This window comes from Danio rerio, chromosome 11 (genome assembly GCF_052040795.2).
Source record: "Danio rerio strain M-AB ecotype USA chromosome 11, GRCz13ab, whole genome shotgun sequence".
Lineage (NCBI taxonomy): Eukaryota > Metazoa > Chordata > Actinopteri > Cypriniformes > Danionidae > Danio > Danio rerio.
The window spans coordinates 44222148-44247777 of NC_141031.1; the positions used below are offsets into that span (position 1 = coordinate 44222148).

Here is a 25630-nt window from a genome sequence, read left to right on the forward strand (position 1 = left end):
CTCATTCACACACATACACTACGGACAAATTAGCTTAACCAATTCACCTGTACCACATGTGTTTGGACTGTGGGGGAAACCAGAGCACCCGGAGGAAACTCACACGAACACAGGGAGAACAGGCAAACTCCACACGGAAATGCCAACTGACTCAGCAGAGGCTTAAACCAGCGACCTTCTGGCTGTGAGGTGACAGCACTACCTACTGCACCACTGCGTCGCCCCCAAAAGCATATTTTTGTACCTAAACATTTTAAAAGGACCACTTTTGTACTTTTTATGTACTAATATGCACCCTTGAGGTATTAATAGGGACCCTTTAGTTACAAATGTGTGTCTTTTAAAAAGGTACCACCCCAGTGACATCTCTCGTACCTTTATTTCTGAGAGTGTATGATGAACACAGATTGATGATTTTGCAGGACCTCCAGAAGTGACTGATTATTGAACTGACACAATCTCTTTCCTTGATAGGCTTGGAGTGAATCTCTGCGCATGTGAACAGACTGTGAAACTCAGTATGTACAGTACAGCTGTGGGAAGTCCTTGATTCTCTGCCGTCCTGAATGTGTTTGTAGTTTGGCCTGGACTCATGTGGCAGATCCTGAATGAGCGGCACATACTTCAGGAACTGCCGGTATGTTGATGGCATGAACGCAGATTCCAGACCACATGATGCCTAAAGCAGCTGCTGCGCTCCTGACATTTCACACATACTGCAGATTTCAGCTGATGATAGCTCAATGTAGACATTTGTGCTTTAAGATGGATGTTTTAATGATCAGTTTCAGTTTAAAAGCTTCATAAACTGCTTGGTTTTTCATTGGAAGCATCATTTCTGAAATATGTAGAACTAAATAATTCAGCATCATTTAAAACAAAAGCATGGTCAGACTTTATTTTACAGTTCATGCTATTAACAAACCATTAACTAAGACCATTCGCTCAATAAGGGCGACGCAGTGGCGCAGTAGGTAGTGCTGTCACCTCAAAGCAAGAAGGTTACTGGATCAAGCCTTGGCTAGGTCAGTTGGCGTTTCTGTGTGGAGTTTGCATGTTCTCCCTGCGTTTGCGTGGGTTTCCTCCGGGTGCTCATGGTTTCCCCCACAGTCCAAACACATGCGCTATAGGTGAATTGGGTAGGCTAAATTGTCCGTAGTGTATGAGTGTGAATGAGTGTTTATGGATGTTTCCCAGACATGGGTTGCAGCTAGAAGGCCATCCGCAGCGTAAAACATATGGTGGATAAGTTGCCGGTTCATTCCGCTGTGGCGAACTCAGAATAATAAAGGGACTATAAGCTAAAAAGAAAATGAATGAATGAATGAATGAATGAATGAATGAAAAAACCAAGACAACAAATATGTTGGTAGCACTTTACTTTAGGTCTCAATTCCTGCTATTAACAATTGGCATATTACCTGCCTATTATTAAGATATGATCTTTTTCTGCCTCTTTATACCTACCCAATTCCTAAACCCAACTTCTACATTACTAACTATTAATAAGCAGCTAATTAATAGTTTATTAGTTAAGGGTTTGTTAATAATGTGAATGGTGACCTAAACTAAAGTGTAACCAATATGTTTATGTTCCTTTGACTTGTTTTAATGTTTAATCAGGTTTCAACTATATTTCTATAAGTTATACAAAGTTTAACTTAATATTTGTAGGTTGATGAAATTAAGATGAATAGACAAGTTTATTTGATTCAAGTAAAGTGTAAGATTTTTTATAGTGTAGGATTGGGGGAGTAAGTGCTAACAAACAGTTAATATAACAATAATAGAGGAGTAATAAGTAAATGCTGTAAATTGTTACATAATGTGTTTGGAAACACTTCAGTTTAACTCATAATTGATTGTAATCTTTTTTTGTTTTGTCTTGTTTTTTATCATATATATATAATTTTTTTTTATTAAATCTGTAAATCTGTATTAAATCTCTAATTAAATCTGTAATAAATCTCTTATTAAATCGGTAATAAATCACTTATTAAATCTTTATTATATCTCTTATTAAATCTGTAATAAATTTGTATTAAATTTCTTTTAAATCTTTATTAAATCTTTTATTAAATCTTTATTAAATCTCTTATTAAATCTGTATTAAATCTCTTATTAAATCTGTAATAAATCTCTTATTAAATCTTTATCAAATCTCTTATTAAATCGGTAATAAATGTCTTATTAAATCTTTATTATATCTCTTATTAAATCGGTAATAAATGTCTTATTAAATCTTTATTATATCTCTTATTAAATCTGTAAAAAATCTGTATTAAATTTCTTTTAAATCTGTATTAAATCTCTTATAAAAATCTGTATTAAATCTTTTAGTAAATCTCTTATTAAATCTCTTATTAAATCTTTATTAAATCTCTTATTAAATCTGTAAGAAATCTCTTAATAAATCTTAATCTTTTTTTCTGTTGAATTATAAAGAAGCTATTTTGAAAACCAGTAACCGTTGACTTCCATAGTGTTTTCTATTTTTCGACAATTACGTTTCAAACCAACTTCAGAATATCTCCTTATGTGTTCAAGAGAAAGAGAAAAACAGCAAATAAAGGTTTATAGCCACTTAAAAGTGAGTAAATAGTGAGAACATTTTTATTTTGAGGATGAACAATGCTTTTAATGTGCATTTTACCTTCTAGTAATTCATACCACAGTGACTCTCTTAACATTGTATGCATTAGCCAGATACTTTAATCCAAAATGACTTCAATATGGATTCCGCGAGAACTGAACCCATGACCTCAGCATGTCTATATCCATAATACACTGACTGATTTCAATGGCTCAGCAGAGCATAAACCTAATGTTTTCTGCTCCTGACAGCCTCATATGATTGTGTTAAAGTCTTTATACTCCACAATGTGCTCTTCATCCCATATTGTTTGTGTTTCGGTGGCAGTCCTCAGTCAGATGCATGTGTGCGGTGTTCGCAGTGTCTTCTAGATTAAGCGAAAGCACGTGTTCTGGCTGTCCCATCGAATCCTGCAAGTTTCTCCGTCTCCAAGGCACCACCCCGTCAACCGTGTGTCCTCGTCTTTGTTACCCTCGCCTTTTGATCCCTTAATTGATTGACTACAGGAGGAGGATTCAACGGGACCCACAAGAGCCAATTCCCTTCGCTTCTCTGGAGAGGTTCTGATAAAGTGCAGCCCGTATATGTGCTCCCTACACCAGACGTATGGCCATTGAAGGTGGCTATGAGCTACGGTGGCTTAGCCGCAAGCTTTCTCCAGGGGCCCGGGCTTGTGTCCTGCCGGTAATGGGCTTGTTTAGATCAGAGGGATGGAAATGAAACTGTTGAGCCGCGGAGAGGAGGCTGCCGGTGGACTGCTATCTCCCAGGACGCAGGCCCCACGGCGAGAGGCATCTGCATGGGATGCCTGCTAGATTTGGATCTCATTTAAGAGAGCGAGGGCTCAGGAAAGCCAGCGGTGAGGAAGCAGGACTGCACAGGCATGGAGAATGAGGAGGTGGATGGACCTGGCCCAGGAAACTCAGTGAAGGACACTTTAATGAAGCCATTATTGCCCCACTTTTAGATTTATGACACACTCCGGAGGATTGGGTTATCAATATGAGTAAACATTTTAAAAGTTTCACAAAGTAAAACTCTCAACTCATTGAAAATACTCGCCTCAGCCTACATTTTTGCAAAATACGTTGCTCCAGGTATATTTCATTGCACGTTTCAGGGGGCCATCCACTAGAGGGCGCTGATAAAATGTTTTGGGAAACTGAAGAATGTTACTTAGAGTATGTTTTGTTGTACAGTACGTTTCAGATACATGTTGTTCGTTTACACCTCCATGAAAAAATAGGACTTGTTGTACATGTCACCTAGCAAAGCACTGAGCCAAACCCTTTACTAAACCCAACCAAAAGCGTTTTTAAAAGCAGACTTAAAAGAAATTGCACTGCAACTACATAGTTTTACCTTGGTTTTACATTGCTTTTATTTATTGTTTGGAAGTTATACAATGGTTCAGATCCTACCTCACTGACAGGTCATTCAGGGTGTCTTGGAGGGGTGAGGTGTCCAACCTACAGCATCTAAACACTGGGGTACCTCAAGGCTCTGTTCTTGTGCCACTTCTCTTCTCCATCTACACATCATCTCTAGGACCAGTCATCCAGAGACATGGATTCTCCTACCACTGCTATGATGATGATACCCAGCTATACCTCTCTTTTCATCCTGATGATCCCTCGGTTCCAGCTCGCATCTCAGCCTGCCTGTTGGATATTTCACACTGGATGAAAGATCATCATCTTCAGCTGAACCTCGCAAAAACGGAAATGCTTGTAGTTTCTGCCAACTCGACCCTACACCATAACTTTTCAATCCAGATGAATGGGGCAACCATTACTGCATCCAAAATGGTGAAAAGCCCTGGAGTAACGATTGATGACCAACTAAACTTCTCTGACCACATTTCTAGAACTGCTCGATCGTGCAGATTCACACTCTATAACATCAGAAAGATCCGACCCTTCTTATCTGAACATGCAGCTCAACTCCTTGTTCAAGCTCTTGTTCTCTCCAAACTGGATTACTGCAACTCTCTTCTAGCCGGGCTTCCAGCTAACTCTATCAAGCCTCTTCAACTGCTCCAGAATGCAGCAGCACGAGTGGTCTTCAATGAACCTAAACGAGCACATGTCACTCCGCTGCTAGTCCGTTTGCACTGGCTGCCAGTTGCTGCTCGCATCAAATTCAAAGCTCTGATGTTTGCCTACAAAGTGACTTCTGGCCTTGCTCCTTCTTATCTGCTCTCGCTTCTGCAGATCTATGTGCCCTCCAGAAACTTGCGTTCTGTGAATGAACGTCGCCTCGTGGTTCCATCCCAAAGAGGGAAGAAATCACTTTCGCTCACGCTCACGCTCAATCTGCCCAGTTGGTGGAATGAACTCCCTAACTGCATCAGAACAGCAGAGTCACTCGCTACTTTCAAGAAACTACTAAAAACCCAACTATTTAGTCTCCACTTCACTTCCTAATCTGCAATTGCCTCTCTGAATATCACACTAACTGTACAAAAAAAAAAAAAAAAAAAAAAAACTAATACTACTAATACTTCCCTTCTTAGACTTTACAGACCTGAAACTTGCCTATAGCACTTATTCATTGTTGCTCTTGGTTGTGTAAATTGCTTCCTTGTCCTCATTTGTAAGTTGCTTTGGATAAAAGCGTCTGCTAAATGACTAAATGTAAATGTAAATGTAAGTGTGGTTCCTCAGACTAAAACCCGAGTGCTCTGCAGCACAAGTACAACACTGACACATTCCTGTGGATTAAGAGCCAGTGAATGTTATCAATAAGAGCAGAATGTTTTAACTCGTTGAAAATACTCGCCTCAGCCTACATTTTTGCCAAATACGTTGCTCCAGGAATGTTTCATTGCACGTTTCAGAGGACCATCCACTAGAGGGCGCTGATAAAATGTTTTGGGAAGCTGAAAAAAAGTATGTTTTGTCGTACATTTCAGATACATGTCATTCTTGTACACGCCTTGTACAGATCACCTAGCGAACCACAGGCCTAAACTCTTCCCTAAACCCAACCAATAGTGTTTTTATAAGCAAACAAAAGAAAAGTGCACTGTGACCACAAACTCAAGTGCTCTGCATCACCATTACAACACTGTACTTGTGGACTGGACAGCCATGAGGAATGGACCTGATCCAGCAAACTCAGTGAAGGACGCTTTAACAAAGCCATTATTGCCCCAGTTTCAGGTTTATGACACACTCCGGAGCAAATCCTGAAAAATAGCGTTTTAATCCTCAGTAATATGTCCCTTTATGTATCATTAGGTAAAAGTGGGCATCACATGCTTTTTATTTTCCTGGCAATAACATCCCAGGTCTTTACTTTTAAGTTTCCTTACAGGATGTTGACCCACTTGTAAGAAAAATGATCAATACATTAAAAAAATCTCACATCTAACTTCTTCAAATAGTTTTATTTGCATATAATTTTTACCCCTCTGATTACAAAGAGTGTGTTATAAAAGTGAGCATCATAGATTAGATCATTTGATCTTGGAAGAATGTAAATGGAATTGATAAAATCTCTGACTTTTGACTTTCCCAAACTTCACTGCTCAGATGTTTCTCTTTCCAACGTTTAGGGGAAATTTCACTCATGTTGAATAGGAACAATCTAATAACAGAACAGAAAAATGCACTCTCAGAGGTACAAAAGCTGTACAGTTTCAAAACGTACATATTTTACCTAACACGTCTACTTTGGCACCTTAAAGTACTTTTTTATACCCTTAAATAGGTACACATTTGTACTTTTTAGGTATCAATTTGTACCTTTAAGGCAGGGATGCCCAAACTTTTTCGTATGAAGGGCCAAAAGGCAAATATCAGTGAGAGCCGTGGGCCAAAGGTAAATATACCAAACTGTTTTACATTACAGTTGCCATGGATAATTTCCTAATTTATTTCAGATTTCTAAATAAATCTAAAATATGTCTTTAAATTGTATTATTTAATGCAAAATATAACTTTTAAAATGATAACTTATAACAATAAAAAAATCACATTTATAACACAGTGGAGTTCAATGCTGAATAGTCAAGCAGAATCTGCCCTTGACTTGATTTGCTCACCAAAGTCTGCATTTAAACTAATACTGGTTCATTTACACCATTTAATTGATGCGTTTAATTTCAGTTAGCTTTTATTATTATTATTTATTTTTTATATTTATTTTTGGCCTATTTGCCTTTATTAAGAAAATAGGACAGTATTTTAGACAGAAAACAAAGTGGGAGAGAGAGAGGGGGTAGGGACAGGAAATGTCCTCGAGCCGGGATTTGAACTCGGGACGCCCTGAACTGCTACTGCACTATTTGTCAGCATGCTAACCACTAGGCTATTGCGCCAACTCAGTTAGCTTTTAACAATAAAACAAACAAACAAAGGATTACATTAAATTTAAATTAACAATCTCTAAACCATCCCCATTGTTCTCCGATGGGACGGTTGGCCAAATCAAAGGTTACCACTGGCCAGCTTTGGCCTGCAGACGCTAGTTCGGACATCTCTGCTTTAGGGTTTGGAGCTGATACTGTAGCTTGCGTTTTTCATTACAGAGAGTGCAGCAAAGCAGTCTTCATCCATTCATTCTTTTTCCTTTGGCTTAGTCCCTAATAATCAGGGGTCACCACCGCAGAGTGAACCGCCAGCTATTCCAGCATATGTTTTAAGCAGTGGATGCCCTTCCAGCCGCAACCCAGTACTGGGAAACACCCACACACACTCATTCACTCACACACTCAAACACTATGGCCAGTTTAGTTAATCCAAATCACCTATATGTGTTTGGACTGTGAGGGAAACTGGAGCATGCCAACACAACGAGAACATGCAAACTCCACACAGAAATGCCAGCTGACCCAGTTGCTGTAAGGCAACAATGATAACCACTGAAACCATATTCATCATTTACAGCAATAATTTGACATTATTTTAATATAAAAACGGTTCATGTGTGTCACAGTTCTTTAACAATATCTCACGGTGGTTGTTAGGTAGTGACTGGGAAATGTTTGGTTCTGTATAACAGGTACATCCTTGCTGTTTAGGCCCACGATTAAGACAAAGAGATCTGACTGGGTTGTTTTTCCCCATATTGTGCAAACAAACAACAAATCAGCCTGATTTCATTTGAACAGCATCTCGAGCGCATACACATACTGTATATGTCATAAAATGAGGCTTTAAAGAGGACCTGATCCGGGCAGATTACACTGGAGGTGTTCTTCTCTGAGGCTTATGTGTCTTAAGAGAGCTCCGCTGTTTCCGACTGTCATGGCTGTCACAGTGAAAGCACTTGCGGAGACCTGTAATTCTCTAAATCCCGTAATTATTCCACGATACATAATGTACCTGCGCCGCGGCCCGTCTGACGTCCCACTTTGACTCGGGCTTTGCGCAGACAGAGGCCTCTGTAAGCTGGGATTTCAGTCTCATCTTTGGCAGCGGGAGATCTTCCAATATGTAAGGCCTTAAATTTGCAAGAGCAAGTCGAATTAAGATATTTCAGCCGGCTTCGTCTTGAATGTGTCATTGTCATCATCATCTGGGGCCGGGATAAGTCTTCCCAAAGAACTTGCGAAGAAGTTCTTGACTTGGAGTTGTGTGCGCACGTCGGAATTGTTTATTTTTTCCTATTCTGTTCTTCACACACACACACACACACACCTCTCGCCTCTGTAGATAAGCGCTCTCTGTGCAAGAATAAAGGCCCACTGAAGTTGGGAATCTGAGAGATCGCTCCCCGCGATAAGGCGGCTGTGAAGCCAGGTTCGATTTACATATAAAAATCAGCACCGGCTCGGCTGGCAGACTAATTAATATTAATAACTAAAATGCAAATGAGCTCAGGCAGAGAAGGAGGCCCTTACGGAAGAACAAACCGGGCTTTTGTTGGGGATTCACACACATAAGCCTCTTCTGAACGTAAGAGGGCTGCTAACAGCCGTAACGCCTGGGCATAGAGCGCAATACACAGAGACAATTTTTCTAGATAATAGCCTATCACGCAGGATACAATTTAAATTAAAAAATGCAATTTTCACCTTGAAATGAACAAATGATTACAATTTCTATACAAATTAAGGCATCCAGGCTGTGGCTCAGTGCAGCGCCAGGGCCATGAAACTTGACATAATTGGCATGAAATACATTTTCAAATATTTGTATTTTGTCCATCGCTTCTTGGCTTCTGTGGGTATGTGATCTTACCTTCTGGCGGAGGGAAGAAAAAAAAACACACACACATAAAAAAAGGAGAGAAAATCATCAGAGATAAAAAGCTCTTCAACGGGGAAGATAAAATGTGTAGAAGTGGAAGGCAAACACACACACAAGCGCACGCGCTCAACCCCTGTGGCTATCTCTAAAAGCCAAATTATGGTTTCTTATCAAGGCAATCATATCTAGCAGTTATCTGCCGCAATGATAGACACCCTCTCCTCCCGATATCTCATTCTCTCTCAACGTTTTTCTGTCTGAGCTCTTATTTATTTGTGATTAGGGACAGCCTTTGGAAAATAAATAATTGTGCAGGAGAGCCAGACTTCTCCCTGGATTTTGAACTTTAGAGCTTCTTTCAGATGTCGGCAGATAAGTTCCTGCACTCGAGGGCCAGGATCGCCGTATCTCCAGTCTTTCTTTCTCTCATGTTCTTTTATTTGTTGCTGCGTGCTTCGTGTTTACTCTTTATCTAACATCTCGGGTTTGCTTTCAACATGTTTTCTGAAGTCGCGCAGAGAACAAGCATCGTCTGTGTTGGTTTATAGGATGCAAATCATTTCTGCCATCTTATAAACACGCAAAGTGCTTTGTATTTAGTGGAAAGCTGGAGTAGATGTTATGTTGAATGTTTATGCTGCTCATTTTCATGTAGTCAAAGCATATCATGATCAAAAAACCCAATGAATTCCGGCCCAGGTTTGGCATAAAGCTGGCACAGCAGGCATCCGGCACTGGCATACAGCATGTGGGCTGAACATAACCCAGGTTTGGCATTGGTGGCACCGTCTTTAAGGCAGCACACAAGACATGGGCAACATGTCAAGTGCAGTATTTGGTCCAGATGTTAAAAACTGATATGTGGTCCACATAAATTTGTCTCACATTTCATTAATTTTCTACCGCTTTTCTGGGGTCGGGTCGGCTCTACTCCGAGCTCCATCCGATTGACAGAGCTCCTCACCCTATCTATAAGGGTTCGCCCTGCCACCCTGTGGAGGAAACTCATTTCAGGGGCTTGTGTTCGAAATCTTGTCCTTTCGGTCATGACCCAAAGCTCATGACCATAAGTGAGAGTAGGAACGTAGATTGACCGGTAAATCGAGAGCTTTGCCTTTCGGCTCAGCTCCTTCTTTACCACAACACACCAGTATATGAACCGCATACTGCTGCCGCTGCATCAATCCACCTGTCAATCTCACGTTCCATCCTTCCCTCACAAGTGAACAAAACCCCAAGATACTTGAACTCCTCCACCTGGGGTAAGGACTTTCCTTCAACCTGGAGATGGCAAACCAACTTGGAGGTGCTGATTCTCATCCCAGCCGCGTCACACTCAGCAGCAAGCTGCTCCAGTGCATGATGAAGGTCCATGTTCAATGAAGCCAACAGAACAACATCATCTGCGAATAACAGAGATGAAATCTTGTGGTCCCCGAACCGAACCCCCTCCAGCCCAAGGCTGCGCTTTGAAATTCTTTCCATAAAAATTATGAACAGAATTGGTGACAAAGGTCAGCCCTGCCAGATTCCAACATGCACTGAAAACAAGTTTGACTTATTGTCGGCATTGCGAACCATACTCCTACTCTGTTCATACAGGTACGAGACAGCCCTTAACAGAGCGCCTCTGACTCCATCTGACCCTCTACAGAATGCCACAAGGGACAGTCGAATTCCTTCTCCAAGTCCACAAAACACATGTGGACTAGTTGGGCATAGTCCTATAACCTCTAAAGCACCCTGGTAAGGGTATAGAGCTGGACCAGTGTACCACAGCCTGGACGAAAACCGCATTGTTCCTCCTAGGTACAACTATCGGCTGGATCCTCCTCTCCAGTGCTCTGGCATAGACTTTCACCAGGAGGCTGAGGAGTGTGATCCCCCTATAGTTGGAGCACACCTTCCAGTCCCCCTTGCCCACATTTAAAATACATTTAAATTATGTTTGAGTAAAGAAAAAAATTCAACCAATTAGGTTGCTTTGTGAAAAACACACCCATAACATGCTTAAAGAGCAATGCTTCATGTTTTATTAGTTAATAGTTCTATATTTTCTATTAAATATTTTATTAATAAAAGCTTTACATGTTAAGTTCCTAATTAGCTCATGTTAGTAAATGCACCTTATTGTAAAGTGTGCCCTATATATAAAGAAAGATCAATAAGCAATATTAAACCGGCTACCTCTTTTCTTTCAGCACTCAAACTCTTTTTCTCTCCTGTTCTTCATCACAGGCATGGACAAAATACACTAAAGCTGTGACAGTGATGTGGATCCGCCTTTTCTCTGTCGTCCAGAGGTGCACATCAGATTTCAATAGCTGACCTCTTAATGCCCGGGTCAGAGCCGCACCGCCAACGATTTCACACTGAAGATGAAAGGGAAATGAGCAGGAGGATGAGGGGGAGCAGGAGACCCTGAACCGGCCGAAACGCTCCACTGACCAGCAGGAGGAGAACAGGACAAACCCAGCTTTCACACACACAGCAGGACAACAAACCCCCATCACATAAGGTCATATACATGGATACTATATCCTGACAAAAATGAATGCTAATGTCAATTGTACTGTCACTTTAATTACTTTTTTGAACAGATTTATTTATGTTTTTCATAAAAAAAAATATTTTACCTTCTTACCCAGGTCATATACAGTTGAAGTCTGAATTATTAGCCCTCCTGAATTATTATCGATTTTAAAAAGGCACCTAACCCCACTCCTAACCCCAACTCTCATTAGGGCAAATCGTACTAAATTATACGAATCAGATCGTACGAATTCATACGAATTAGCCACTAAATAAAAAAGTTACGAATTGTCGTGAGATTGCGTTGTTGTTTTTTTTACTATTGTTTGTAAGTGATTTGTCTCTGTGTTCGTTGTATCATGAAATGCTACTGTCCTAATTTAATTTCCCCTGGTTTGATTAATAAAGTTGTTAAACTTAAACTCAAACAGTAATGCTTACTTAAGTTGAAAAAAAAATGTAATAAACACGTGAAAAAATTTGTATTTGTATTACATTTAAACAAAAATAAATAAACTAAATATATAATAAAATAAATAAAGCAACTGTTCAATAATTATTAATAATTAGATTTTTTTCCAGTACACTTAATAGAAAACTGAACCATCAACCTTTTAATCACTAGGCTGTTTAAGCATGAAAACACAATAGTGCTGATGATACGGTCTCTGTTCTGAGGACATTCATTGAGTATTCCTTTTTCTGTATCTTATTATTATATGCATTAGTGATTTAAATGATTGTGTGTGTGTGTGTGCGTGGGTGCTTGTGTATGCATGTGTGCATGGAATGGTCAACTGGAGTCAGAGATTCTTCTGATTATCCAGAGATGCTGAAGCAGCAGTGGGTCTGTTCACACAGAGGGGCTCATGAGTCTGTCAAGGGGCATTTAGCCACTGATCTGCTCACAACAATGAGCTGAGCTGATTGCTTCTGGCTGGGATGTTTTGGGCTGTTTTTACTGGATCTGAAGTTTGTGAAATTGCTGCACTGGTTGTAGAGCAACTTTAAAATGACAGCAACTCTTTTTATTTATTGTTTTTTTTTAAATCAGTGATTCATTAAGAATGTCTATGCAATCTTAAAAGTGAGGCTTTAGAAGGCGAGTTTCACACTGATGACAGGGAAGAACTTTTTGGTCCAGAAAACAAATAAGGGCGAGGCAGTGGCGCAGTAGGTAGTGCTGTCACCTCAGAGCAAGAAGGTCGCTGGGTTGCTGGTTCGAGCCTCGGCTTAGTTGGCAATTTTGTGTGGAGTTTGCATGTTCTCCCTGCATTCGTGTGGGTTTCCTCAGGGTGCTCCGGTTTCCCCCAAAGTCCAAAGACATGCGGTACAGGTGAATTGGGTAGGCTAAATTGTCCGTAGTGTTTGAGTGTGTGTGTGTGTGAATGTGTGTGGATGTTTCCCAGAGATGGGTTGTGGCTGGAAGGGCATCCGCTGTGTAAAAACTTGCTGGATAAGTTGGCAGTTCATTCCGCTGTGGCGACCCCGGATTAATAAAGGGACTTAACCGACAAGAAAATGAATGAATGAATGAAAACAAATTATTAGTGAGCAGTTCCACTATAAAGAACCTTTTATAAAATGGAAAATTACATGGATGTTGAAGGTCTTTCAAAAATACTGCAAGTAGAAAAGAAAAAAAGTAGTTTAGTGATGTGCTTTAATGCCAATACCAAAAAAGTCTCAGAGATAATCTTGAGATACAGACTCTCAGTCAAGATAAACATTCTATACATTTACTTTGAAAGAAGAAAAAGTTGATACATGACGTTTTTTTTTTTTAATTTTCTCTAAAACAAAATGTTATTCTTAAAATAGAAACAATCTGCCAGAAGATCTGGTTTTCACTTTTACGTTTATTTTATGACTCTACTGGCATTATTTGCTATATAAATATTCTTAATGTATGTGTATCTTCATAAGCTGCTATCCACTGAGGCTGTGATTGATATCTGTCTGTCTCTGTCTATCATCCATCTGTATCTGTCTGTTCATCCTTCTGTCTGTCTATCTGTCTACTAATCCTTTCATTCTTCTGTCTGTCTGTTCATCTTTTCCATCTGTCTGTTTGTTTGTCTGTCTGCCTATTTTTCCATCTGTCTTTCCATCTTTTGTCTGTCTGCCCATCCTTTTATCTGTTTATCTGTCCATTTGTCTGTCCACTCTTCTGTCTGTCTGTTCATCCTTCTCTCTGTCCATCTGTCAATTTTTCTATCTGTCTGTATCTCTCTCCATCTGTCTTTCCATTTTTCTGTGTCAGTCCATACATCTGTCTATCTATCTGTCCATCTGTCTGTCTCTCTCCATCTGTCTGTCCATTTTTCTGTCTGTCTATCCATACTTCTGTCTGTCTATCTACTTGTCCATCTGTCTGTCTCTCTCCATCTGTCTATCTATTCTTCTCTTTGTCCATTTGTCTGTCCAACCTTTTATCTGCCTGTATGTTTGTCCATTTGTCTGTCCATCATTCTGTCTGTCTGTCCATCTATCCATCTTTCTGTCTGTCTGTTTGTCCATTTGTCCGTCCATCCTTCTGTCTGTTTGTCCATTCTTCTCACTTTTAATCAATATATTCATCTGTTTGTCCTTCTGTCTTTCTATCTGTCCGTCTGTTTGTCCATCCCTTTTTCTGTCTATCCGTTCATCTGTCTGTTTGTCTATCTGTCTATCCATCCTTCTGTCTCTGTCCATTCTTCTCTGTCTGTCTGTATGTTTGTCCATCTGTCTGTCCATCCTTCTGTCTATCTCTCTGTCCATCCATCTATCCATCTGTCTATTTGTCTATCTATCCATTTGTCTGATCATTCTTCTCTCCGTCTCTCTGTTTGTCTGTTCATCCTTTTCTCTATCCATATCTCAGTCTCTCTGTCTATCCTTTTTTCTGTCTATCCGTCCATCTGTCTGTCCTTCTGTGTCTATAAATTCGTCTCTGTGTCTGTCCATCCTTATGTCTGTTTGTCTACACGTCTGTCTATCTGTCCGTCTGTCTGTCCATCCTTTTTTCTGTCTATCCGTTTATCTGTCTGTTTATCTATCTGTCTCTCCATCATTCTTTCTGTCTGTCTATCTGTCTGTCTTTTGTTTGTCAATCCATGTGTCAGTCAATCTGTCTTGTCTGTCTGTCCACCCGTCCGTCTGTCTGTCCAGCTTTCTGCCTGTCTGTCAGTCCATCCTTTTGTTTATTGATCCATCTTTCTGTCTGTCTGTCTGTCTGTCTGTCTGTCTGTCTGTCTGTCCGGCCATCCATCGATCCTTATCTCTGTCCATCCATCGCTCTGTCTGTCTATCTGCACATCTGTCTGTCAGTTCATCTTTCTGTCTGTCCTTCTGTCCACACTTCTGTCTGTCTGCCTGTCTCTCTGTCCATGCATCCTTATCTCTGTCCATCTATCACTCTGTCTATCTGCACGTCTGTCTTTTTGTCCGTCCATCCGTCCATCCATCCATCCATCCATCCTTATCTCTGTCCATCCATCACTCTATCTGTCTATCTGCACGTCTGTCTGTCTGTCCGTCCGTCCATCCATCCTTATCTCTGTCCATCCATCCCTCTGTCTGTCTATCCGCACATCTTTCTGTCAGTTCATCCTTCTTTCTGTCCTTCTATCCGTCTATCTGTCCATTCTTATCTCTGTCCATTCATCTTTGTCCATCCATCCCTCTGTCTGTCTATCTGTCTGTCTGTCTGTCTGTCTGTCTGTCTGTCCGTCCATCCATTCCTCTGTCTGTCTATCTGCACATCTTTCTGTCAGTTCATCCTTCTTTCTGTCCTTCTATCCGTCTGTCTGTCCATTCTTATCTCTGTCCATTCATCTTTGTCCATCCATCCCTCTGTCTGTCTATCTGTCTGTCTGTCTGTCTGTCTGTCTGTCTGTCCGTCCATCCATTCCTCTGTCTGTCTATCTGCACATCTTTCTGTCAGTTCATCCTTCTTCCTGTCCTTCTATCCGTCTGTCTGTCCATTCTTATCTCTGTCCATTCATCTTTGTCCATCCATCCCTCTGTCTGTCTATCTGTCTTTCTGTCTGTCTGTCCGTCCATCCATCCCTCTGTCTGTCTGTCTGTCTGTCTGTCCATTCTTATCTCTGTCCATTCATCTTTGTCCATGCATCCCTCTGTCTGTCTATCTGTCTGTCTGTCTGTCTGTCCGTCCATCCATCCCTCTGTCTGTCTATCTGTCTGTCTGTCTGTCTGTCTGTCTGTCTGTCCATTCTTATCTCTGTCCATTCATCTTTGTCCATCCATCCCTCTGTCTTTCTATCTGTCTGTCTGTCTGTCTTTCTGTCCGTCCATCCATCCCTCTGTCTGTCTATCTGTCTGTCTGTCTGTCTGTCCGTCCATCCATTCCTCTGTCTGTCTATCCGCACATCTTTCTGTCAGTTCATCCTTCTTTCTGTCCTTCTATCCGTCTGTCTGTCCATTCTTATCTCTGTCCATTCATCTTTGTCCATCCATCCCTCTGTCTGTCTGTCTGTCTGTCTGTCTGTCTGTCTGTCTGTCTGTCTGTCTGTCTGTCTGTCTGTCCATTCTTATCTCTGTCCATTCATCTTTGTCCATCCATCCCTCTGTCTGTCTATCTGTCTGTCTGTCTGTCTGTCTGTCCGTCCATCCCTCTGTCTGTCTATCTGTCTGTCTGTCTGTCTGTCCATCCATCCCTCTGTCCGTCTATCTGCACATCAGTCTGTCTGTCCATCTTTCTCTGTCAACCTTTATGTCTGTCCATCCCACCATCAATCCGTCTTTCTGTCTGTCTCTTGCTGTCCCTCTCCCTCTCTGTCTCTCCTTCTCTATCTCTCTCTCTCTGGTGGGGGGTGGTGGGGGTGGGCAGTGGCAGAGAGACTCCTTATGCATTCATGAGCAGAGTGGAGGATAAATAAAAAGGTTCATTACCACGCTAAAGTGTTACTAATGATATGTACCTGCCACCCAGCACCTCCGAAAATCTAATGTGACACACTAGAATGGAAAATCTATTCGTCCTCGGTGGGCCACCAGTGGTGCCGCAGCACGCCGTATGGAAATTTCCTACTGCCTGCCCCTCCATTTGCGTCTGTCTCTAACCAATATTTACAATTCCGCCGCTATAATGTCCTACCAGGCCCTTTATGCCGCTGTCACGACCTCCATATTAGCTGAAAATTGGTCTTTTCAAACTTAGCAGGGGAGCTTCTCTCTCCGCCGTCGATGCAGTGCTTGGCTGAACAGCATGAGGGCATCATGGGAAGACTCTTCGACCCCCCGGCTGACTCTGCAGCAGTGCGTGCTTCTTTATATCTGATAGAGAAGGTATATATACACTCTTCATACATATTTTGATGAAAAAAAAAATAGATTAAAAAAGATTCAATCCCCCCAAAAAACAACGTGACACACACACAAAAAAAAAAGATTAGTTGGATTCAAACAATTTATATGTGCTAAATTTAAACAAACAAATTAAGTTGAACATTACTTAATTTAATTTAATTTGTTTAAATTCAACCGATATAAATTGTTTGCAACCACTTCCCTTAAATGTAGTAAATCCAATGAGTCATTTTATCAGTGGATGAGGCCATCTCACAAATCACCACTTACATCATTTCAAGAGTTCACACGCAGCTGCTGATTGATTATAAAGCTTGTTTGGCATGCTGTCTCAGGAGAGAGCCCTGAGCTAGTAAGATTCTCGAGCCCGGGGCTCCCTCCCATTTGCAAGGCGAGAGGGGAGTTTGAGCTCACACTAATACAGTTAGGGGTAGAACCAGAGAGGCAATTGCAGATTAGGAAGTGAGGTATAGACTAAATAGTTGAGGTTATAATCATTTCTTGAAGACAGCGAGTGACTCTGCTGCTCTGATGCAGTTAGGGAGTTCATTCCACCAACTGGGCAGATTGAATGCGAGAGTTCGGGACAATCATTTCTTCCCTCTTTGGGATGGAACCACGAGTCGACGTTTATTCACAGAACGCAAGTTTCTGGGGGGCACAAAAATCTGCAGAAGCGAGAGCAGATAAGAAGGAGCACAGCAAGAAGTCGCTTTGTAAGCAAACATCAGAGCTTTAAATTTGATGCGAGTGGCAACTGGCAGCCAGTGCAAACGGATGAGCAGCGGAGTGACATGTGCTCATTTAGGTTCATTAAAGACCACCCATGCTGCTTTTAAACTCTAAAAATAATCATAAGGGACAAAGAATAACAATCATAGTCAAATGTTCAGATGCGTTGTCAGTGTTTACAGTAAATATTTACAATTGGGGTGAAATTGGGTTGAAGCTTCCCTGGGAAAACGGGAGTGTTAGTAGGTATGCAGCAGTCCCACAACATTCTGACACTCGATGACATTCAAATACCCTGTCAGAAAAGTCTAGTGGCTGCGATGAGCTTTTTACAGTGTCTGCTGTAATGTTAATGTCGTTTTCTTGTGTTTACATAATTGAATATGGCCACAGTGTAAATACACAGTATAGTTACGATGTTATTGCTACATTACATCAGTATGACACCATAATATTTGCTTTCAGTGTTTTCTTGAAGGTAAATACCAAAAAAAAGACACAACTTGAATACTTAAAGCAGTTATTTTATATTTTAGTATGTAAAAAATGCAATAGGCAATTTTTAAATGTTTTTGTTTATGTAAGTGTTTTATAATTCTAAAATAAAAAGCAAATTTTCCATGTAGATGCTTAACACTAAATGCATCAGTTTTTCAATATTCAAGACTCTCGGCTTCACTCAGGTTGAGCGCTTTACAAAGGCACAAACAAACGGAGGCATTGACTTCTCAGTTTGTCGTAATTAACTTATGTAAATAGGCATCGTTATCCAGTGTTTCTAAACAGCAGTCGGGATGTATGCTGGTGTAATTATCTCATTAATACAGTGAACATGGATGGAGAAGCAACAGCCTGTTAAAAACCTGTGTGAGGTTACCATGGATACCAGGCTTAAGTGGCTTATTGGTTGCTCAAGTGAGCTTGGAGCGTCATGTGGAGGAAAATCACGGTGTGTGTGTGTGTGTGTGTGTGTGTGTGTGTGTGTGTGTGTGTGTGTGTGTGTGTCACAAAATCATCACATTAATTATTATTTAAATTTGCCAAAGTTCAATTATGCATGGCAAAAGTGTGTTTGTATGCAGATCTGCAAGAATAGCAGTGTAAATAGATAGTGTGTACACAAGATTTACCAAAGCAAAGGTTTAAACATCCATTATGCTCCATTATTATGTCATACTTGTATAAATATTTAAAGGACTGTGCTTCATAAACAATCATTTTTTATATATATTCATTCATTCATTCATTTTCTTTTTGGCTTAGTAGCTTTGTTTATCAGGAGTCGTCACAGCGGCTCAGGAGCTTTGTTTATCAGGAGTCGTGTACCGCCAACTATTCCAGCTTATATTGTACGAAGTGGATGCTCTTCCAGCTGCAACCCAGTACTGGGAAACACCCTTAGACACTCACATTCACACATTCACTTGCACACTCATATACTACAGCCAATTTTATTCATTCAATAATTTTCCTTTTGCTTGGTCCCTTATTTATCAGGGGTTGCCACAGCGGAATGAACCACCAATTATTCCGCCGTATGTTTTACACAGCAGATGCCATTGCAGCCACAACCCAGTACTGGAAAGCAATCATAAACTCTCTCTCACACACACACACACACACACTTCGGCCAATTTATTTCATTCATTCATTTTCCTTTGGTTTAGTCCCTTGTTTATCAGGAGTCGCCACAGCGGAGTGAACCACCAACTATTTTAGCATATGTTTTACACAGCGGATGTCCTTTCAGCTGCAACCCAGTACTGGAAAACACCCATAGACACTCACATTCACACACACACACACACACACACACACACACACACACACTCATACACTATGGCCAATTTAATTCATTCATTTTTCTTCGGCTTAGTCCCTTATTTATTAGGGGTTGCCACAGCGGAATGAACCACCAACTATTTCAGCATATGTTTTACGCAGCGGATGCCCTTCCAGCTGCAACCAAACACTGGGAAACACCCATAGACACTCGCATTCACACACACACACACACACACACACACACACACACACACACACACACACACTCATACACTACGGCCTATTTAATTCATTCATTCATTTTCCTTTGGCTTAGTCCCTTATTTATCAGGGTTGCCACAGCGGAATGAACCACCAACTATTTCAGGTATGTTTTATGCAGCGGATGTCCTTCATGCCACAACCCAGTACTGGGAAACACCCATAGACACTCGCATTCACACACACACACACACACACACACACACACACACACACACACACACACACACACACACACACACACACACACTCATACACTACTGCCAATTTAATTCATTCATTCATTAATTTTCCTATGGCTTAGTCCCTTATTTATCAAGGGTTGCCACAGTAGAATGAACCACCAACTATTTCAGCATATTTTTTATGCAGCGGATGTCCTTCCAGCCACAACCCAGTACTGGGAAACACCCATACAATCTTACATTCACACACACTCATACACTACAGCCAATTCAATTCATCCAATTCCCTTATGTTTTTAGACTGTGGGAAACCAGAGCACCCAGAAGAAACCCACGCCAACATGGGGAGAACATGCAAACTCCACACTGAAATGCCAACTGGCCTAGTCAGAACCTGCAACCTTCTTGAAGATGACAGTGCTAACCAACCACTGAGCAACTTTGCCACCTCCACAGACATATTGCATAATTTTAAAGGTTGTAATTTTTCGTTTTGCTTAATATTGATCCCCGATGTTAGGAATTAGATACGGTCAGCTAAAATGATTTTGAAATGACACCAAAAATGTTTAGAATCGTAATTGAGCCCAATGCTGAATCAGACGGGCATAATTAATGTAAATGAGCTGAATAATGAACTTGCCCTTTGGACTGAGGAGCTCATATTTAAACCAAGATCACTTTTCCTCATTTATTGATTTATGTTGGGGAACGAAACATATTACTTGCATTCACATCTGGGTCAGTGGTTTGACCCCCAAGGCATTTCTTTAGATAATTCAGAATATTTTGCCAGAATTGCATCGTTAACAGTGGTGTTTAATAAATGACAAATACTCAAATGATTGCAATTGAGTGGTTTTTCTCAGAAATTGTAATTTACCAAGTAGTTTTAAAAATGTGTACTCTACCTTCTTGCGGTGAGGCGGCAGTGCTAACCACTGAGCCACCGCGTCACCTAATACTCATTTATTATACCGCAAAGATGCTGTGAACCAATCAAAATGTACTTAAATTTGACATTGTTGCACTTTCCCTTTAAATGCATGAGGTCATCATCAAATTCTAATCACCACTGAGCGTTTTCCTTCATGTGTATGCGTGTGTGCGCGTGTGTGTGGTCAAGCAGATGCAGCTGCTGTGTGTGTCAGTAATTAGCTAATTAGTGCAGTGCTGAGTAGGGTCTGAGCCCCTCCAGTGGATCTGCCTGTCAGGCCGTATTGAACTCGTTCAGAAACCTCTCTGTTGCCCCCCTCAGACGAGCCGCTTAAGAGCTCCCTAATTTAATCACGGGCCTCATCAGTCCCCAGGAATGAATCAAACGTCTGTAAGCCCGACATGTCCACCGCTGTTTGACTGATTAATTCGTATGACGCCAAACGGAATGTTCTGGCTTGTTTGTCATATTATTGCAGCCCAGAGCTCAGCCTCCCTCCGTTAATTGAACACTTTCTGGGCCCTCCGGTTGGTTCCAGCGACACCCCGTGAGCGCATATGACTTCAAAAAGCCTCTTTTCACGATGCTGGCAGCGTGAGTTTCTAATTATGTCTATAATAAAAGGTAACTGCGCTCTGGCTGGAAGCCGCTGCCAACTAGCCAAATCTGGCTGTGGATGTCTCTCTCCGTCTTTTACTCCAGCTTATGGCATCAGTGCCCCTCCTTGGCCAAGCGGCACACAATAGGAAGATAATTAGGAGAAAGGGAAATCCGCCTTGTGCTGGGTTTAGTGTGTTTTTATGATTGTAAAAAAAATCGCACAACTCGTGACTTCCACAATAGCTGGCACCAGGGGCTCCCAAAGGCCCCATAAAACCCATTAGCCAGTTTAACGGCGACTGCAAGCCACAAACACAGAGATGTCCTGCGATGCGCAATTGTGTAAGCGTCCTTTAGGGAAGGGCTGGAGAATACAGACGACATTGGCAGCACAAACACCACATCAAGCTATTAACCTCAGACTTGGCTTCTTCAGTGCTGACTAAAGACCTGTTTTACACCAGGAACTATAATTTCAATGATACTGTTTTTTTTAATCAGCTGATTGTAGATATACGGTGTATATATATATATATATATATATATATATATATATATATATATATATATATATATATATATATATATATATATATATATATATATATATATACACATATATATATATATATATATATATATACATACACACACACACACATACATTTATTTATATATATATATATATATATATATATATATATATATATATATATATATACACATATATTTATTTATATATTTATATATATACATATATATATATATATATATATATATATATATATATATATATATATATACACACACACACATACATTCATTTATTTATATATATATATATATATATATATACACACATACATTTATATATATATATATATATATATATATATATATATATATATATATATTTTTTTTTTTTTTTTTTTTTTTTTTTTTTCAAACACGTTTAATTTCTTATTCGCCTAACAATAATGCTGTCAATTTTAAGGGCCATGAAACCCCCTCTCTTAGCGGTGTGTTTTCACACCTCAAGTTTTGAAAAAGTCAGGAAAGTGGGTGTGTCCAGTTCTGTTTAGGTGGGAGTGTCGAGTGTCAAAAGAAGAGGGAAGGGTTTGCATGAAATTAGTAGTTTTCGGTTCGAGCACGCACTGATTTTCACAGAGGCAAAACAAACACATAGACGCAGAGGAGAAAGACAGTGAATGTGTTGACATGGACATCAGTAATCAAATTATTTGCCAAGTTCTTAATTTGTTGACTTTGGGCGCCATTTTGATGATCCAGGCGCAAAGTCCAAAGCGTAGGGTGCAAAAGCATTTAGGGCGTGTCTGAATCCACTTTTGCTATTTTAAGGATGGAAAAATCCGCTTTGCGCTGTGGTCTAACAAGCTTGAGCTTATTCTCTTAATGAGTTATAGGTGTGATTTAAGAATAATATAGTCAGAGTCTTATCTCACTTTCCTTTAAGAGTCAGTTGCGTTGTGCCATAGTGCATTTGCTATTTACATGACGGACTTTATAAGTGGAAAAACTGAGCGCTGCACTAGAAAGAAAACAGTTAAACAACATCTGCAGCGCAAGAATGAGCCTCCTCATTCTTTACTTTCACTTTTGTGCATAAGGAAAGTTGTAGGTGGGCAAATCTAAGCTTTTAAAGTCACTTAAATCAGCTCTCTTCCTTATTCTGATGCTCTGTTTGAACTGCAGCAGATGTGATTTGGCTGATTAGAAATTTGCGTTAACGAGCAGTCGAACAGGTCTACCTAATAAAGTGGCCGGTGAGTGTATATGTGCTGCACTCATTACTCCTATATAAAATAAAGGATGTTGCACTTACAAATTGCATACTAAAGGATCTAATTGAACCAATTTATATAAATAATAATAATAATAATAATAATAATATTAATAATAATAATATTAAAACATGAATCACAAAATACAGAAAATTGTTCATTTACTGATATTTTTTGCAGTGTCGATAAAAAAATATCTTTGAGACATTTTAAATAATTAAATTACTGAAACAACACAAACTCTTGAGGATTTTTTTCCATCTACTTAAATCTGTAAAACATAAAGAGTTAGCTTAATTCCTTCATCTTGTCCCGACACAGTTCAATTGTGTGAAACCAGCATTTTTATAGGCGACAGATTTTCTGTAATATGCTGCACAATTCATAGAAACATTTGATGCTTTGTTATACTTTGAGGTTAAAAGTACACATAATGCATGTGTGCACAAAAGAACAACAACAGCTCCTCTGTGTTCCACATATATCTCTGTTTTTTATTTGTAGTTGAACTATCCCTTTAAATTGCTCCTGTCCTTTCTCTAAAACTCCCATTAGAGGCTTGTGAAGAGCCGGCTTGGCATGTGCTCGCTAACAGTATTTTCTTCTCCTCACCCTTCGCTAGGCAAAGGTCATCTGGACACTTTGTTCTCGAACAAAAACGAATAGGAAGTCAAGCACTCGCAATCAGGTCAAAGCGACAATCCCTTCTCCTCCACAAATAAAGCCGGAGAGCTTAAACCTGTTACTGTCAGCTTCTCACCTGGATCACAATCTCCGCGTGCAAACCAATCGCCTTTATCTTCTTTTTTTCCCACCGGCCCCCAGCTTACTGCTAAAGTGGATGGCAAATGTAACCTATAGAGTTACCAGCGGTTAAGCCGGGCTGACGATCAGCACAATAGCAGCAGGTAATAACGGCAGCGGCGCCTCGGCCCTGTTCCCCAGGCTTCATTTCCGAACAGCGGCTGCCATTTCACAGCTGTTAAGTGCTGCCTCTCTCTTTGTTGTGATTAGGGCTAAATTAATAGATGCCTCCCGGTAATCAGCTTCCATTAGGGCTGTCACATCGCCGCTGTCAGGCCTCGGGCTGCACTGGACAGCCAATGCTCACCCTGTCACCGAGATACACATTAGCGGTAGAAAAAAAGAGGGGGGGAAAGCCAGTGCAAAGGCGGTCATCGTGGTTAACGCATACAGAGTGGGCCTTACTGGCTTTAATTCACCCCATCATGTTTAAAATGTGCTGTGAAATGTACAGGGGGTCGAATAATTGATTTTCTGTCTCAATGCAGAGGGCCGTTTAGTGTGATTTTAAACTGAAGAGAGGGGAAAACAAACTACTGAGACATTACATACCTATGTCAATGTACAGTTTTTTTTTTTGAGCTTGAGGTGCAGCTGATCACAGAGAGTTGGAACAGATCTTTTATGCACGCCTGGTTCAATACACACGCAAGCACAGGTTGCCAGATTGATGACATCAACAGAAGTGTGCATAACTATCGAGAATAAAAGCTGAATTAAGGCTGATTTAAGTCGTATTCTATATAAAAGCAACGGCACGCGATAGAAGGAATATTTTCCATATAGTTTTTGTCCTAATCAACACCTGAAATTTATATTTTAGAAACGACTTCTATTTCTTGCAGCTAAACAACAGGATAAACTTACAATGTTTCTCATGTGTTTTATTCAGTGCTAAATGCTAATTATGTGAGGTTTGAAGGCATTTCACATGACATTTATTGCCATACTACTGAAAGCAGCAGCAGATAGTTTACCTCAGATCTTGAAAATAAAATAAACCGTTTGAAATTGAACGGTTTAAACCGTTCAAAACTGTGACTCGGTCCAAGCCAACACATAATAGTGATTCAGCATCTACATTTAATGATGTTGAGAGAAGAGATTTTAATATGTGTTAATTAGAGTGTAAAGCTTACCATTTCGTTGGAGTGCAGTAAGTGCACTATTCTTTGACATTGCATACCAATTTCCCTGTCTTTTTTTTATTACAAGCATGCACTGTTTTGTGCATGCTTGCAACCGTTTGAAATTGAACTTCAGAACTGTGATTCAGTGCAAGCCAACACATATCAGTGGTTCAGCATCTACATTTATTACTGTTAAATAGGTTTAATATGTATCAATCTATTTATAAACCATAATATTTTGTTGGAGTGCAGTGAGTGCACTATTTTGTGACATTACATACCGATTTCACTTTCTTTTCCTTATAAAACATGTTCTGTTTTTTTTTTTTTTTTTTTTGTTTTTTAGCTTGAGGTTCAGCTGATCACAGAGAGTTGGAACAAATCTTTTATGCACGTCTGGTTTAAAACACATTTTAGTGCAGGTTGCCAGATTGACGACATCAACAGACATTAACGACATCAAGTGTGCATAACTATTGAGCGTTAAGGCTAATTTAAGCTGTGTTCTAAATAACAACGACGGCACTCGATAAAATGAATATTTTACATATTAAATGGAGTTGTTGTCCTAACCAAGACCTGAAATTTATATTTCAGATATTGCTTCTATTTCTTGCAGCTAAACAACATGATAAACTGACAATGTTTACCTCAGGTACACCTCGTGTGTTTTATTCAGTGCTAAATGCTAATAATGTGAGTTTGAAGGCATTTCACATGACATTTATTGCCATACTACTGAAAGCAGCAGCAGATTCACCT

At 40.1% G+C, this 25630-nt stretch overlaps 1 long non-coding RNA gene across 1 annotated transcript in view; it reads left to right on the forward strand.

Annotated features, from left to right (window-relative positions):
* Positions 1–11821, forward strand: part of LOC141376673 (uncharacterized) — a 208799-nt gene extending 196978 nt beyond the window's left edge. The window contains exons 5-6 of the long non-coding RNA XR_015503042.1: positions 475–637; positions 11029–11821. This is a non-coding gene — a long non-coding RNA (uncharacterized LOC141376673). The remainder of the gene's footprint in view (positions 1–474; positions 638–11028) is intronic.
* The last annotated feature ends 13809 nt before the right edge of the window (positions 11822–25630 follow it).